The sequence below is a fragment of the Myodes glareolus genome, chromosome 5, assembly GCF_982192425.1.
Source record: "Myodes glareolus chromosome 5, mMyoGla1.1, whole genome shotgun sequence".
Lineage (NCBI taxonomy): Eukaryota > Metazoa > Chordata > Mammalia > Rodentia > Cricetidae > Myodes > Myodes glareolus.
This window is the reverse complement of record NC_142030.1, coordinates 49,926,228-49,942,347: the sequence shown is the minus strand read 5'-3', so window position 1 is coordinate 49,942,347 and position 16,120 is coordinate 49,926,228.

The following is a 16,120-nucleotide window of genomic DNA, read 5'->3' as shown; positions in this document are numbered from 1 at the left end:
TTGTGGGAGCCATTTCTCTTTTCTGATAGATTCAATTCTGAGTAACCCAGGGTGGCCTTGGGTCCTGGGATTAAAGGTGTGAGCCACCAATCCCTGGCCTCTAGTGGTTTTGCTCTGCACTCTGATCTTCAAGCAAGCTTTATTTATTAAAACACAAATAAAATATCACTACAGGTTAGAATGAAATGAAAGACCTTCATGGACCAAAAATAACAAAATTAGGCCATTAAAGAAATCTTTCATTTAGTAAAACTCAATGTTCTCAATGCTTGGGATCATAAACAATATTTCTCGTGAGAACTGGCCTTGGAAGACAACATGTTTTACAGTAAAGATTTAGCACAAATTATGAAAACTCTTCCTGAGAGTGATCATGTTTCTTGAGTATGCGATTTGTACAAGTGGGAGCCAGGTCTAGTTTGGGTAGGAATGCAGTTTATGCTGGTATTTATTTGAAACGTTGGAGGGCTTTGTCATCTTGTATTGAAATCGTGACATGGTACCAGAGAAGGAGAAAAATGTCCAAATAGTCATTTCTTGTTGAGGAATTGGAGAATCTATTTGCTAACCCAGTTTTCCAATCAGGGTCACCTTGGCCAAGCTGGTAACATGATGTCTTTGTCTCCTCAAAATGATTTCTTGAACTTATTCAATTAATATTTAATCATTTTTACAAATTCTAATGGTTTAATCCTAGAGATAGTGATCCAGATTATAAGTAGAAATAACTAAGATAATATTTTCATACTAACATACTTCAGCTTCAAATAAGAGAAACTGAGGATACCTTAGCTTTGATGTCCATAAATAATAATATTAGCCTTACTTGGAGATTTTAGGAGGAGTAAAGGGGGTAGATGAGGGACACTGAAAGATGTCTAAAGGATAAAGGGGCATGAATCTAAAGATGCAAGGGTGAATCCAGATCCCAGAAAAGGTGGAATCGTCTGGTTAGGGATTCGCTAGGTTGAAACAGTAAGGGAACAGGTCTAAGCCAGCACATTGACCTATGTGCCAAGCCAAACCAGCACTAATGTTTTCATTCTGCTCAAGAAAAGGTTCTTCCTCTTCTGACTCTTTTCCATGTAAAAGTCATGTAAACAGCTTACTGTTTATAAAAGGTTAGTTTATCCTTCTGGGTTTATTAAATCAGTAATAGCTTTCAGGCAACTTGGATTTCAAACGATTCTGTAAGGAGATGGTGATATCTCTCTGTATGCACTAACAAGCATACATGATGATTTACCACAAGAACCAAAGGCTTCTATTAGAACTAGGGGTTGCGTTGTAATGGAGTGTGGTATATTTGTTCATCTGTGTGTGTGTGTTTTAGTTCGGATTTTATTGCTGTGAAGAGACACCATGACCTCAGTAACTCTTATAAAGGAAAACATTTAATTGGGACTGACTTACAGTTCAGAGGTTAAGTCCATTATTGTCATGGCAGAAGCATTATAGCATGAAGGCAGACATGGTGCTGGAGAAGAGGGCCAGAATTATACATCAAGATCCAGGAATTCTACATCCAGGCAGCAGGAAGAAAGTGAGCCATTGGGCCTGACTTGGGCATTTGAATCCTCAAAGCCCACCTCTAGTGACCCACTTCCTCCAAAAAGTACATACCTACTCTAACAAAGCCACACCTCCTAATGCCACTCACTAAGCATTCAAACTGGCAGTTTGTGTGTGTGTGTGTTTACTTATTTATGTGACTGTAGAAACTGGAGGTTGACATTAAGCATCTTCCTCTATAGATCTCCACCCCATTGTATTACACAGGATCTTTCATTGAACCTGGCTCTTGCCATTTCAGTTTGACTTGCTAGCCAGCAAGCCACTGGTATCCTTACATCTCCACATCTACAATGATGGTGTTACAGGTGCACACTGCCTCACCTGGCTTTTACATCGGTGCTTGAAAGCAAACTGAGAAAAACACTTAACACAACTGAGCTCTCTCCCAGACTTGGAATTTGTCATTTTTCAGTCAGGTACTTAGAGTTATATAAATCTTATTATTTCATTGCCCTTAATCTCATGTAAATCTTGAGAGGTGCACAAAGAATAATTGTTTATTAACATCGCAATATTGTTGTGATAAAACCGAGACATGCTCCATGTTCCCCAACGTAGAACTCTGATCCTATTAGAATAAACTGTAATTTAGGCCTTGTACCTGAGCAAGAACTCTGCCTTCAGAAGCCATTCAGATATAGAATCATCCTCTAATCAGTTGCAAGGTATAAAAAACTGAAGAAATAATAAACACAAAGGCGGACCTGCAAAATAGAAACAGAAAGGCTTGTTCAAAGACTGCAGGTCTGAGATCCACTTCACCCAGTGACAGTGAAGGAAAGAAGCGAGTCCTGGAGGTATATGGGTGATGTCTTCGTTACTTTCTCACCACCATGGTTAAAGGCCCTGACAAAAGCTACCTGGGTGAAACAGAGGGATATAGCCCATCCTGAGAGTAAGGCATGGAAGCTGGCAGGGATGGCATGGTGACTGGAGCAAGAGGCTGGCTTGAATATTGGTGGCATCCGCAGTCAGAAAGCAGAGAGTGAACAGGAAGTAGGACTGAGCCATAAAGCCTTAAGTTGGTTCCCATTGTCTCCCTCCTTCAGTTTGCGCAAGGTTTCATAACCTTCCCCAAACAGCATCACCGGCTTTTGACCAAGGGTTCAGACATGTGAACCTGTGGAGAAGAGTTTCATTTAAACTACAAGAGGTAGCAAAGCTTCTCAACAAGGAGAGCCTTCTGCTCACAAAAACCTCAACTGGCAACTTCACACAAGGGATTGGGTTGCTTTCTCTTTGTCTTGAGGAGGGGGTATAAGAGGGTAGACTAGCGGAAAATACTTGTTATTTCCTAATCCGTTACCAGACTCTTCCCTACACATAGCACAAATGAAAACAAGAGGAGAAACATACAAATTTATTAAGTTTATGGTTTTTTTTTTGTGACACAGGAGCCTTAGCAAGTAAAGATTCAAAGAAACAAGAGAAACTGTGTTTTTATGTTCAGGCTTGATGAAGTTCCGGCAACCGTCGAGAAGAATCATTTGGCAAAGGGGCTGATCTGATGTTGGTGAACCGGAGGAAACTTGACACAGTCTGTTGGTCCACTCTTCTCTGTGTCCCGCTATTGGCAGGTGCAGGGGGCATTTCTGTGGACTCATTTTACCTGAAGGTGATGTGACATGCGTCAGAGGAAGTTGAGAGAATTCTGGCTAGGCTTATAACTTCCTCTAGAGAAGCATGGTGAAACGTAGGAGATGCCTTCCTGCCTCTGTTTCCTCAAATGCTAGAGAGCAGGAAGTCCTTCACTTTCTTCCCAATGACATCATAGCACAGCAGTGACATCATACTGCAAGCTACCACTTTCCTCCAAGAGACTTGGCTTCTTCACCCCGATTGTTCTGCAGTCAGAGATCTGGAGAACTCTCTGCCTTTGTCTCATGGGAGAAGACTTCTTCCCCTCTTTGTCCTATTTCTTCACAATTCTGGCATTATTCTTGGCAAAGTCCTTGAAGAGGATGGCAAGCTAAGACATGGCGTAGAACACAGCCTAGCCTGCAGTAAGCCCATGATAAAGCCAGCTGTTTATAGCCATGTTTCATTACAAGTGACACTGCCAGGTCCCAGTTATTTGTAAGGGGAAGAGAATATTGTTTACTAAGAGCAACGGGAAAACATTTGCCTCTTATAGAAAAAAGACCTCTGGGGATTTGCAGTGTATTCTAGGCTCTGAAGACCATGGCGCTAGCACAAGTCATTGAGGGATTGATGTTGGGCTTTCTCTACATATTTCATACCTGTTCCTTTTTGACTCATCGTCACATGTTACTCTGCTTTTACATTTTTGGGAGATACCAGAGTAAGGAAGATACTGATGCAAACAGGGACAATGACAAGCAATGAGGCTGAGGTTGTTGAACAGGACTCTAAGCAAAACCTGTCCAGCGCCCCTTAGTTAGTTTCTGTTGCTGTGATAAACACCATGGCCAAAAGTAACTTGGGGAGGAAAGGGTTTATTTCAGCTTACGGCTCTCAGCTCCCGCTCCATTACTGAGTGGGGTGAATGCAGGAGCCTAGAGGCAGGAACTGAAGCAGAAATCGTGGAGAGACATTGCTGGCTTTCCTGACAGGCTCAGGATGATTTCTTACACCATCTAGGGCAACCTGTTCTGGAGTGACGCTACACAAAATGGGCTGGGCCCTTTTGCTCTTCCAAGTCCATCATTCATCAGGGAAACTCCCCAAAGCCTTGCCCACAGGCCAGTCGGATGGTGTCATTCTCTCAGATGAGATTCCTCTTCCCAGATAACTCTGCCTTGTGTCAAGCGTGATGAGCACCCAGCCAGGAAAGGGAACATTTGATCAGGCATGTCACCTGTCTCAGAGATGTCCACCTTTTCCTCACACGGTTTACTTGATCAAGGAAGTAGGCACAGACTTTGCTTGGTTGGTGCCTGTCAGTCTGTGGTCTCATCATAGCAAAAGCAGCATGTGTTAGATGATAATCCGTGCTCAAAGTCAACTCGCAGCAAAGGTGTGTGAAAAGTTAGACGGAAGTCGTAAGACTGCGTCTCCCCTGGCAAGGCTATTTATGTTGTCCAGCAGCACAAGGAGCCTGCAAGCCACGACGTCTTTTGTATGGTCAGGATTTAGGCAGCACATTCTCCATACAATGGCCAGTATGATTTGGTTACTGAAGAAAATGTATGGAAAGGGGGAAAAATCAACTAAGTGTGTCATGATGCTTTCAGGCAGGTGGTTGAGCAACCAATTACAACAGAGTTATTATATTTCTCACCCATCATCATGCATGGCCTCTGGTGATGTCACTGGTGGCATGGGAATGACTTTATCAAGAAAGAACTTCTTCCCTGGGTTCTCTGATGTATTCCAGTTTGTTTAGGACAAATGAGTCTCGGCACCTGGCTGACATTTTAGAAGACAGGTGATAAAAAATGATGAATGTACAAACCGTGCCTAAACTTATGATAGACTATGTGTGACTTTAAAATTGATTTCCCGGCTGGAGATTTGGCTCAGACGTGAAGAACACTTAATGTTTTATGAGAGGACTGGAATTCCGTTCCCAGCACTTCAGACAGCTCATAAATGCCTGTAACTCCAGATTCAAGGAATCCAGTGCCTTGTCTGGGCTGCTTAGGCACCTGCACATACATGTACATATGTGCGGGTACATACACCCAAATGATAATGATGATGATAACATTCATGTCCCATAGGAATAACTAGTTGTGAAATTAAAGAGAAATTGGAATCTATGAATATTTGGATTTTCCTGTAAATTTGCTCAGGAAGCCTAGTTTCTTCATGATAAAGTCAAAGGTTCTGTTATCTTTATAGCTGTCCTTATATTTCACAATTGCCAATATCATCCCAATGTTCAATACTTAGTTTGTCTCCATAGTTACCTCTATTATAATGGCTATAATGGCTTTGTTTGTGAATCTGATAATTCCTCCATATGACTGTGTACCATGTACATACCTGGTACCCATGGAGGTCAGCAGACAGTGTCAGATCTCGTGAAACTGGGCTTCAAAGAATTGTGAGCTCCCAAGTGGGTCCTGGGAATCAAACCCTGGTCCTCTGGAGGAACAGCCAGTGCTCTTAACCACTGAGCTATCTCTTTAGCCCCATTTTCTTTACCTTGAATATTGAACTTTAATTTTTATAGACACAGCTTGGTGGGTAAATTTTATTCAGGCACCTTTTTAAAAAAATAATGATTTAGCTGTTCTTAGAAAGAAAAATTCTATTTAAATCAAGACTATTAAATCCTGAATGTGGGGCTGTAAAGATGGCTTAGGAATACTGCCCTTATGGAGGATCTCACTTTGGTTTCCAGAATCCACACTGGAACTCTCACACGGGCCTGTATCTCCAGCCCTGGGATTCTGACAGCTCTTCTGGCTGCTGCAGGAACCCATGCTCATGTGTGCGTGCAGTATTATATAAAGGGTACAAGTATGTCCTTGGAATGACATATATTTGGCTTCAAGTTCTGCATCCTTAAAAGAGAAGTCTTTGAGAAAAAAAAAATCCCACTTTGTTAAGAATTAAACCTTTCATCCCTGAAATGCAAACAAATAATCAAACAATCAATCAAACAAAAATCAGAGCGCTTTCTTAGAGACAATTTATGAAAGTATATGAAGTTATCATTATAGATTTAATCAAGATTCATCTCAGGAAGAACTTATTTGCCAACTAACCACAAAATAAGATGACATCACCAGGCTCATGGCGAGGATTCATCCCTGAAGAAGAGAAAGATGAGGCCATTCAACATTGGTTTTGGAAGGCTCAGCTAAATAATTTACAGAAAGCTCCCGCCAGCTTGTATTTGCATAACAAAAAGATTCCCCCACCTTCTTATAGTCTTATTTGCAGACCCCAAGAAGAACAGTTATTAAGGTTGGATGCAATTAAGGCTTTTGTGCAATGTGTGTTTGATCATGAAAAGGAGTGAGTCAGAAAGTCTGTGAGCTGAAACATAAAGAGGCTCTGCAGAAAACATCCCCACCATCTTATATTTAGCCATGACATTCAAGGGACAAACAAGAGAAGCTTTTGTGGTAAAGATGGAGTTTTCCATAGAGTGAATTCACTACTGATCTTGGTTTCTTTGTTGATTGTTCTCATTAATTTGGCTAACCAGCATAGGCTGATGTTGGATGATCTGCCTCTAAAACGACGATGGCAAAGGTAGCCTTGCTCTAACCTAATCTGTCTGGATCCTGACAGTGCTTTTCTAGGAAAGGTGAACCTTCAAATAGTAGTGTGCGCTCCATTAACATCACAAAAGCCACGTTTCAGATTACTACAGAAAGGTAGCCTTTTTCTTCTACTTCAGAAAACTGAAAGGAAGTCTGTTCTCACCTTTTGTTATTCTTCTGAACTAAAAATTCTTTCTAAGATGTCTATATTTTAGGGATACCTCAAAAGGTGTTTCTTACATAGTTCCCCACGTTGGAGAGGTAATGGGGGTGCGAGTCAAATGAGGTAATTTTTTTTAACCGGAAGGAATGGCTTAAACTAATCAAATAATTTACTTATCAACCACAAGAAAATTGTGGGGGAGTGGTGCACTTGAGTGGTTTGAGGAAATGATAGTGGATTTCCTATTGCAGCAATTTTATGAATTAAAATTTTTCGATGTAACTCTCTTGTCTACCTGACCCTATTTTGTTTTGTGAAAGCAAAATATATCAACTGGAGAAAGAAAGAAGGACAACAATAATCTATGTTTTCATGTTCAGAGATTATTTGATTCCCTGGTAGGCTTGTCTTGCTTATAATCATACCAAAATATTCATAATTTAAAAATTGGCAGGAAATGAAGTAACAATCCTTCTGTCCCTGTTGGAACGTAGCACTGAGTGGGGATTTTCTCCTCCCCTGGAGTCCTTTCAACATGTGCCAACTTCAAAGTCTGGGGATGCAAAGTGACAGGAATTGCATGAGAAGCAAGGCAAGCAAAGAGTCCTTGTGTGTCCACCCCAAAAGTGCACCCCAAGACCTCAAAAGCATCTCAATTCTTGCAACTGAAACATAGACATGTTTATGACTTTTCAAAGTCATGCCCTTTGTCATTTGTGTTTGACTGTGTGAGGAAGGGGCTGTGATTATTTTGCCATTTATAGCAAGTGTATAGGAATTATTAAAAAAATAAAGCTCTTGACTTCAGATTTCAGGTCATCATTCATTGATTTAGTGGACACATCCTGAGCCCTGAGTATGCACCAGCTTCTGTGCTAAGCCCTGGAAACACAAAGTGAAATGGAGGAAGTTTTCTGCTTCTAAAGAGCTTGCATCCTGGTGGGGAATGCAGCCAGTAAGAGAATAAAGGTAGTGGCCTGTGGAATGATCAACAACAGAGCTGTGCCTTGGGTGTTATGGTGTCCCCCAGGAGGAGTTCCTAAGTGAAGAGTGTGAAGCAGAATGAGAAAGCAGAGAAGCATGTTGACAGTGGGCTGGGATCCAGTATGTCTCAAAGAGGAAAGCGCCAATGAAGAAATTGGGGCGGGGTGAGTTGGGGTGTCTGTTCTTGCTTAAGCATGCCTCTTTGATCTTGCCAAAAACATTTGAAGTTGACATCTTTTCTAGGAAATGAAAACAGAGGTTTTCTAGGCAGAGAGACTGGGGGGATTAAGCAGAATGGTTCCTGCAAGGGATACCTCCCACCCCAGCTTCTGGAAGCAGATAGATCTAGCCTCAAAGTACAAGTTTCCTAGACCAGATAGAGTTCCTGTCTGCTTCTTCATTCAAATTTTAATTTAAACTTTGTTAACGTATCAAGTCTATGAGTAAATAGCCCATAGCATCTCCCTCACATGGGAATAATAGTGATGAGAACAGGGGAGAAGGTTAAAGGTGCCAACAGCAAAGCTGATTCTGACATGTGTCATGCTCAGTGAAGGTGCCTGTTTATCATAGGCAGGTCCTACATGCCAGAGATGGCTCAATTTACACATCTTCACTAGTGAGGGGGGCACAGATATTAAAATTCCCTGTGAGTGTCCATGTGGGACTTGTTGGATGAGATTTACACTTGAGGTTCCCTGCCTAGGTGGCCCTTATTCAATCCAGTGAAGACCTAAGTAGACCACAGATCCTGGAAGAAGGGGCAGCTTCCCTTGCATCACTGCATATTCTGGGGACACTGGCCATCTCCTGCCCCCATTTTGGCCACTGTTGCTTCTGTCTTTGCAGCTACTAAGGCTCCAGTTTACTGGTGACAGATCTATAATCTTCCATCAGGATCTGAGGGGAAAGTACCCCAATTCTGCTCCTTTGAGAATACAAACATGGTGCTTGATGGATTTCCTCTCATCCCCCCTTCTCCCCAAGTGCCCATAGTCTTTATGTGAACCCAGGCTCTTAGAAATGCCAGTGTTCTCAGAGCAAATGCATTTATAAATTATAACTAGCTTATAGTTTGGTTCCTGGCCATTAGAGTCACCATCATTAAAAATTATAAATTTAAATCCTTTTGTCCCAAGAACATGCATCTAGATCCTGGCCATATATGTTCATGGCCTACACGTGTGTCTGAGGTGAGTTACTTCATCTCAGAATCCATTTTTGTTGTTGCCATCCTTGTTTCATAGTATCATTCCAAGGATAAAGTATTGAGGTTTATGGAATGTAATATTTTTATTATTATTGATTTTCATTGAGCTCTACATTTTTCTCTGCTCCCCTCCCTGCTTCCCTCTCCCCTTTAACCCTCTGCCAAGGTCCCCATGTTTCAATTTACTCAGGAGATCTTATGTTTTTTACTTTCCATGTAGATTTGATCTATGTATGTCTCTCTTAGAGTCCTCATTGTTGTCTAGGTTCTCTGGGATTGTGATTTGTGGGCTGTTTTTCTTTGCTTTATGTTTAAAACCACTTATGAGTGAGTATATGTGATAATTGTCTATTTGGGTTTGGGTTACCTCACTCAAGATGTTTTCTAGCTCCATCCATTTGCCTGCAAAATTCACGATGTCGTTATTTTTTTCCACTGTATAGTACTCCATTGTGTAAATATACCACATTTTCCTTATGCATTCTTTGGTTGAGGGGCATTTAGGTTGTTTCTAGGTTCTGTCTATGACAAACAATGCTGTTATGAACATAGTTGAGCATATGTCCTTGTGGCACAGTTGAGCATCCTTTGGATATATACCCAAAAGTGGTATTGCTGGGTCTTGAAGGTTGTTTCCTAATTTCTGAGAAATGTATCTGTTAAAGTGTGTCACTATGACCACACTTTTTAAGAATATAGCCACTGCTGTTAAGGGTATAGCTAAGACTCTCTCTTTGGTTTTGTTTCTTAGTGTCTTTTCTTTTTCTTCCTGGTCCTCAGGCATTAAATTTAGGACCTTAATTATGCTAGGCAAGGGTTTTACCACTGAGCTATACTTCAACTTCTATTTTTCAATAGTTTCAGGGAAATTGTCATCTTAAAGGGGCTTGCTAGTCAAACATTAAATTTTTACCTCTATGACACCGTACCTGCTGTAAATACCTTATATTTATACCCTTATTTTGGCTCATGATTTCAGAGAGCTTGGCCCATACTCTGTGGCTTCCTGGATTATGGACCTGTCATGTGGTAGAGCATCACGACACCAGAAGCATTCAGCATGGAAACACAGAGATCCAAAAGGGAAGATGCAGTCTAAGAAGAGGTCCCCAGTAACCTATTTGGAAGTCACTGAGGACAGATATCCAAGTAATTGGGGCTCATTAAAGGAAAGCTATTTCCTTCTGGTCAGAAGGATGAAGTTTACTTCTGACCTTGGAGAGAGATGTGGCACAATCTGTTCCCTTCAGAGTTAACTCAGCTGAGCCTCCAATCACCTAGCCCAGAGGGAGACTGATATTTAAAGCCTTGCTGAGGAGATGGGAGGAATAATTATCCCATAACTGGATAGTGTACTTCCCAGAAGGCCCTTCCTATGTAGTCAGTGGCAGAGCCACCATCATAACTTACTTGCCTCACTTAGAAAGGCCCAACTTTTCCTTTTTCTTCCTTGTATGTTTTCCCTAAACCTTATACTTCCCAGAACTCTGGGCATTTTTTTTTTCTCTGCTGCTTCTCTCTACCTATTGTCAAGCAACTTCTTACAAGCTGCATGGCTCCCTCCCCCCACTTCATTTTCTCTATCCCCCTTTTCCTGGCTGCTGTCAAGATTTACAGCTTGCCTGCCCTTCTCTTTTTATCTCTTAAACTCTAATGAATTTCCTCACATTTCCTTCCAAGTCTGCTTTTAAATTTTTTTCATTAAGGATACTATGTACCCACAAAAGGGAACCCCAGTTTCTAAGTAGGCCCCACCCCTAAAGTTTTCAGCTCCTCCAAAAATCATGCCACTACCTGAAGACCTAAGCTTGAACACATGAGTCTATAGGAGCATCCATATTCAAACCATACCAGTTGGGTCTTGAGAGATGTTATCTAGGTTCAAGGACTTTACCCTTTACTACCTTTGCTTGCAGGAGACTCCCACTAACCATGGACAACTCTCACCTTATCTGCCTCCTGCAAGCCTATGGTTTAATAGGTACCTGTTAGTAGTATGCTGACTTCTATGCCTCATTGTTATCAACTTCCAATTATTTTTTTTTTTATTTTTACTTTGTCTGCTACAAGGGAGTTTGGTCACAAAATGACTGCTACCCTTCTTGCAAAAAAAATGCATGTTATCATCTATAGTGATATTTTACTTGTGTTTTAATAAATAAAGCTTGCCTAAAGATCAAGCCACAAGAAATCAGGCAGTGGTGTCACACTCCTTCAATCCCAGGCTTTGGAAGACAGAGGTAGATGGAGCTCTGTGAGTTCAAGGTCACCCTGGGCTACACAAGTTCAATGCAGAAACAGATCCAAGTGGTGATGGCTCACACCCTTAGTCCCAGTACTAGGGAGGCACACACCTTTAATCCCAGCATTAAAGAAAAATATAAAATGGGAGGAGAGAAAGGCTCAGAACTAGGTCGGCCATCACCCAGCCTTGGCAGAGGTAAGACTTCTCTAGTGGCTTGGCAGTTTTCTTTTTCTGATCTCAGCTTGAATCCCAATATCTGTCTCTCAGTTTTTGTTATTTATGACACAATCATCTTTAAGAAAGTAAATGACACAGCATCCCACCATCTTGGGCAGACAAAAGTCAAGTGAATCTCCAAAGTCCATAAAACAACACCAGCCACAGATTTCATCAAAGTGACCAAGTTGAGTTAATGAAGGACCTTGGAGCTTTTGGAGTTTTCAAGACAAGACTCCCTCCAGCAACTAATGAAGGTAAGACAGCTCTGATGAAGTGAGACAAAGACCAAAGGGCAGTGACTTTGCTTTCTTTTTCATTTCCCTTCTCCTTGGCATTTGGCTACCTCTCCCTCATGTGGGGCATTCTCTGGAGATCAGGAAAAGGCAGGCGCAGAAACAGGCCATACCCTGCTACCTGCTTCGAGCAACTCAAGCATTAGCTGATGTCACCCCGAGGCTCTTGTGTTTTTCAAATTGTAGTGCGCGTAAAGAAGGGATGGGAAAATCTTTAAAAGTTTTTGGGTCCATTCTATAATAGTTGTCTTAATGAGTCTGCAATAGACTTTGAGAATGGGTTGTATAGTGTGCCTTGGGGAGCGTTAACATGCACATCCAAGGTCTCCACTTGAAGAGGTGTCCCTTATGGAAATGTTAGTTCTATGATTCATAGATGGAGAAAGTGACTAGTCCAGGAAGGCCTGGATAGCAATTGGAAAAGATTGTCTTCTCCATAGGGGAAAAAAATTATTTGTGTAAATAACAAAAAAATGACAAATGAGGTTTTTACAGAAATGTGAGTTTTAGGGCACCAAAAAGAGAAAATACCCAGGCACGAGAAAATGACAGCCCACACAGGCCACCCTGCAGTCAATCCTGAAGGATTTGTTTCTGCTACAGATTGGCTGCTTTCACTCTCCTTCGCTTAGCTCCGAGTACCAGAAGGAACTCCTACTCCCCTCAGGCATGTGTCTGCCCTCTTCCCACGCCTGTCTTTCTCAGCTTCTTACTCTTGGGTTTCCAGTTTCCTGGAAGTAGAATGTGAACCCCAGGGGCATCTTTCTTGATGGTCCAGAAGCCTCAGTGGACTTGGCCTCTTAACCCAACCAGGGGAGGAGGAACTGTCCACCAAGGAGAGCTAGGAAACCCCAGCGTGGCCTTCATGCAGGAAAGGAGCTCTGTGCCCAGTGTCCCAGCCAATGACCCCCCAGTTCACCTAGTATCCCATATTGCTGTTTTAAGCCATAGGGAAATGAGTCAGTGCCCAGAAAAGAAATTCTTCTGTTTCAGTGGAATGTATATCTTCAGGAGAGAAAGCTATTTTTAAAAATTACTTTTATTGTTCTATTGATTCTACCCCTCCAAATGGGTCAGCTCTCCTCCTACATACATTGCTAAAGGTATTTGTGAGAAGTTGTTAAATTCAGCCACTAATTCGCGGCTTGGAGGCCTGACCCACTCTTCGCCTTTGCTGCGAAGAAGAGATAATTCTGTTCTTAGCCTATTTTTCATTCACTGAAAATTTCTGACCTCTCCATCCCAGGTTAGGCTGTCACAAGCCCCAGAGGGATTCTCAGGCTCAAGGCACAGCTATTTTAAGATTTTAAATTACATAAGCAATCCTTGTTTTTAGAATCCTTTCCTGGGGTCAGTCCCACACAGGACATCCTCAAAATTGCTGCCACCGGCCTGCGAGCAGCTTTTGCCGTTTGGTCCATTCTGATTAGGGCTGCAGAGGCTGCTGCCATGGGAACCAGAGCAGGTCACCTGGCAGCTGCACTTCTTGGAGTGACTGGGCACAGTGCTAGTAGCACCAAGGAAGCTGCAGAAAGAGCATTGTGCTTTGGGCATGAGGAACAGAACTCCAACTTCAGTTGGCTTAAGCAAGAAAAGTGGTTCATTAGTTCATCTAATTCAAAAACAGAAAGAGAGGTAGTGCAAGTTCAGGTCTAGGTTCATGTCTTGCTCTGTGCTGAACTTGTAAAAGGAACGGACCGCGTCCCGGTGCCTGGCTAGCTTAACCCCCAAAATAACCAGAAGCATGGGCTGCTTCCCGCTGCCCGGCTAGCTTAACCCTGAAATAATTACACGGAAACTATATTCATTTAAACACTGCCTGGGCCATTATTTCTAGCCTCATATTGGCTAACTCTCACATCTTAATTAACCCATTTCTAATAATCTGTATGTCACCACGAGGTCGTGGCTTACCAGGAAAGATTCAGAATGTCTGACCTGGCGGTTTCATGGTGGACGGCTCTCTCTGACCCTGCTTTCTTCCTCCCAGAATTCAGTTCTGTCTACCCTGCCTATCTATGTTCTGATCTATCAGGCCAAGCAGTCTCTTTATTAATTAATGACTTCACCCTTGGTCGGGCGTTCTTCATTTGTTATCACCTGACAATTCTACACAGTAGTCTTTCTCTGGAAGGTTTTTGGAAAGACATATTATTTCTTCCCGAAAGTTTTAAACTGAACTTCCTTGCACTTAATTGGGCCAAATGCCACTTCTGTTTGACATCTCGGCTAAGGACATGCCATGGTCTAATTAGGTGACCAAAACTACATGTCATTCCTAGAATCAACATCAGTCACTTAAGAGCATGAACTAAGATCTCCCCAAAGACATGGGTTTCATCTTAGTCTTTTTTTTTTCTGCTGATATCTTAGAAAATCTGAGATTGGGTAACATAAGTAAAAGAGGATTATTTAGTTCATGAGTCTTTTTTCTGGAAGTTCAAGGTCAAGCAGCCCAACCTGGGAGGAACTTAACTAAGTCAAATAATAGCTGCAAGCAACCAAAGCATGAGGGTAATGTTGCTTTCTAAATGTCTTCTCTAAGGGTTGGAGATATGGCTCAATGGGCAAAGGACTTACTCATCAAACATATGAACCTGATTTGGGGTTCCCAGCACGAATATGAAAAGAAGGTACTGTAGTGAGCACTTGTAACTTGCAGCGCAGGGAGAAGACTGGAGATAGGCAAATACTGGAGGCTTGTTGGCCAGCCAGTCTAGCTGAAATGGTGGGCTCCAGGTTCATTGACAGACTCTGTAACAAAAAAAATTAAGAAAGGTGGAATTCACTAGAGAAAGACACCCAATGTCAACATCTGACCTGCATGTATACACATGGGTAAGCATGTACACACAAATACATACACCAACACAGCAACCAACAACAATGTCTGGCCTCCAAGTATAGACATAGGCAAGCATATGTTATAGGAGGAGACACACTTGTTCATCCCGGCCACCTGGTTAGCTTACACCTGAAACAACCACACAGAAACTGTATTAATTAAGACACTGCTTGGCCCACTAGCTCTAGCCTCTTATTGGCTAACTCTCACATCTTGATTTAGCCCATTTCTATTAATCTGCATATTGCCATGTGACAGTGGCTTACCAGGAAAGATTCTAACCAGTGTCTATCTCAGGCAGAGGATCCATGGCTTCTCTGACTCTGCCCTTCTTCCTCTCAGCATTCAGTTCTGTTTTCAACACCTACCTACATTCTGCCCTATCAAAATGCTGAGGCAGTTTCTTTATTCATTAACCAATGAAAGCAACACAAACAGAAGGACCTCCTACACCAAGCATGTGCATATAAATACACATACCATCACCACCACCACCACCACCACCACCACCACCACCACCACCACCACCACCACCATGTGCCCTAGGGATAGCTGGTTGAATCACATGAGAACAAGAACTCATTTATGGAGAGCTGATTCCCGAGACATTAATCTGCTTATGAGGGCTCCTCTCCCACTGTCCTCCACAACTGTACTGTGGAATTAAGGTTCTAACATGGGAACTTTCGATGGACATCCCAACTCACAGTATCCTCTGAAGAAGGGTTAATGGATGCTATGGGAAAACCTGTTCCTTAGAATTTGATTAAATAAATCATATAATGAATATGTGTACCTTGATGGACTTTTGGATTTGTAAAACACCCATGACCTCCACAGCCCTCAAGTCTGAAGATATCAGGCTCTATCTGAGAGATACCAGAGAAGAAGTGTAGTCAAAACAGTTATACTGACATCACCTCCTTGTCAGGCCTGAAAACTTAGGGGATACGATGTCAGGACTATCGTCAACATTTGGTCCATTCTAGCTTTGCAGATCGCAGCCCCTCACTTTGAAGTGAGATTTCACAGAAAACCTGTGACTGTACACACAGCATGGGCCCTGTGTCTGCTGCCACCACGTGTTTCTTTCTCCCTCGGGGCATTGCTTCTCTTTGTGCCCTGTACACTCTCCGGCAATAAAGAAAACAGAGGGAGTAAAAAGTCCAAAGATGAGGGAGTAATTAGATAGTCTTCTTGAAGGAAGGACTGTGTCTGAGTCCTTTCCATATCTTATCAATGAAGGGTGCACAGCACCTAGCCAATAGCAGAGACACCAGTATTGACCGAGTTACGGCATGCCCAGCTAACATCTGTTTTATTTTCCTCTATCCTGGATTCTATGTCAGGCAATTTCCCCAACACTAGTGGATGTCACTCTCCCAACAGCCCAAGGAAGTTGTTAC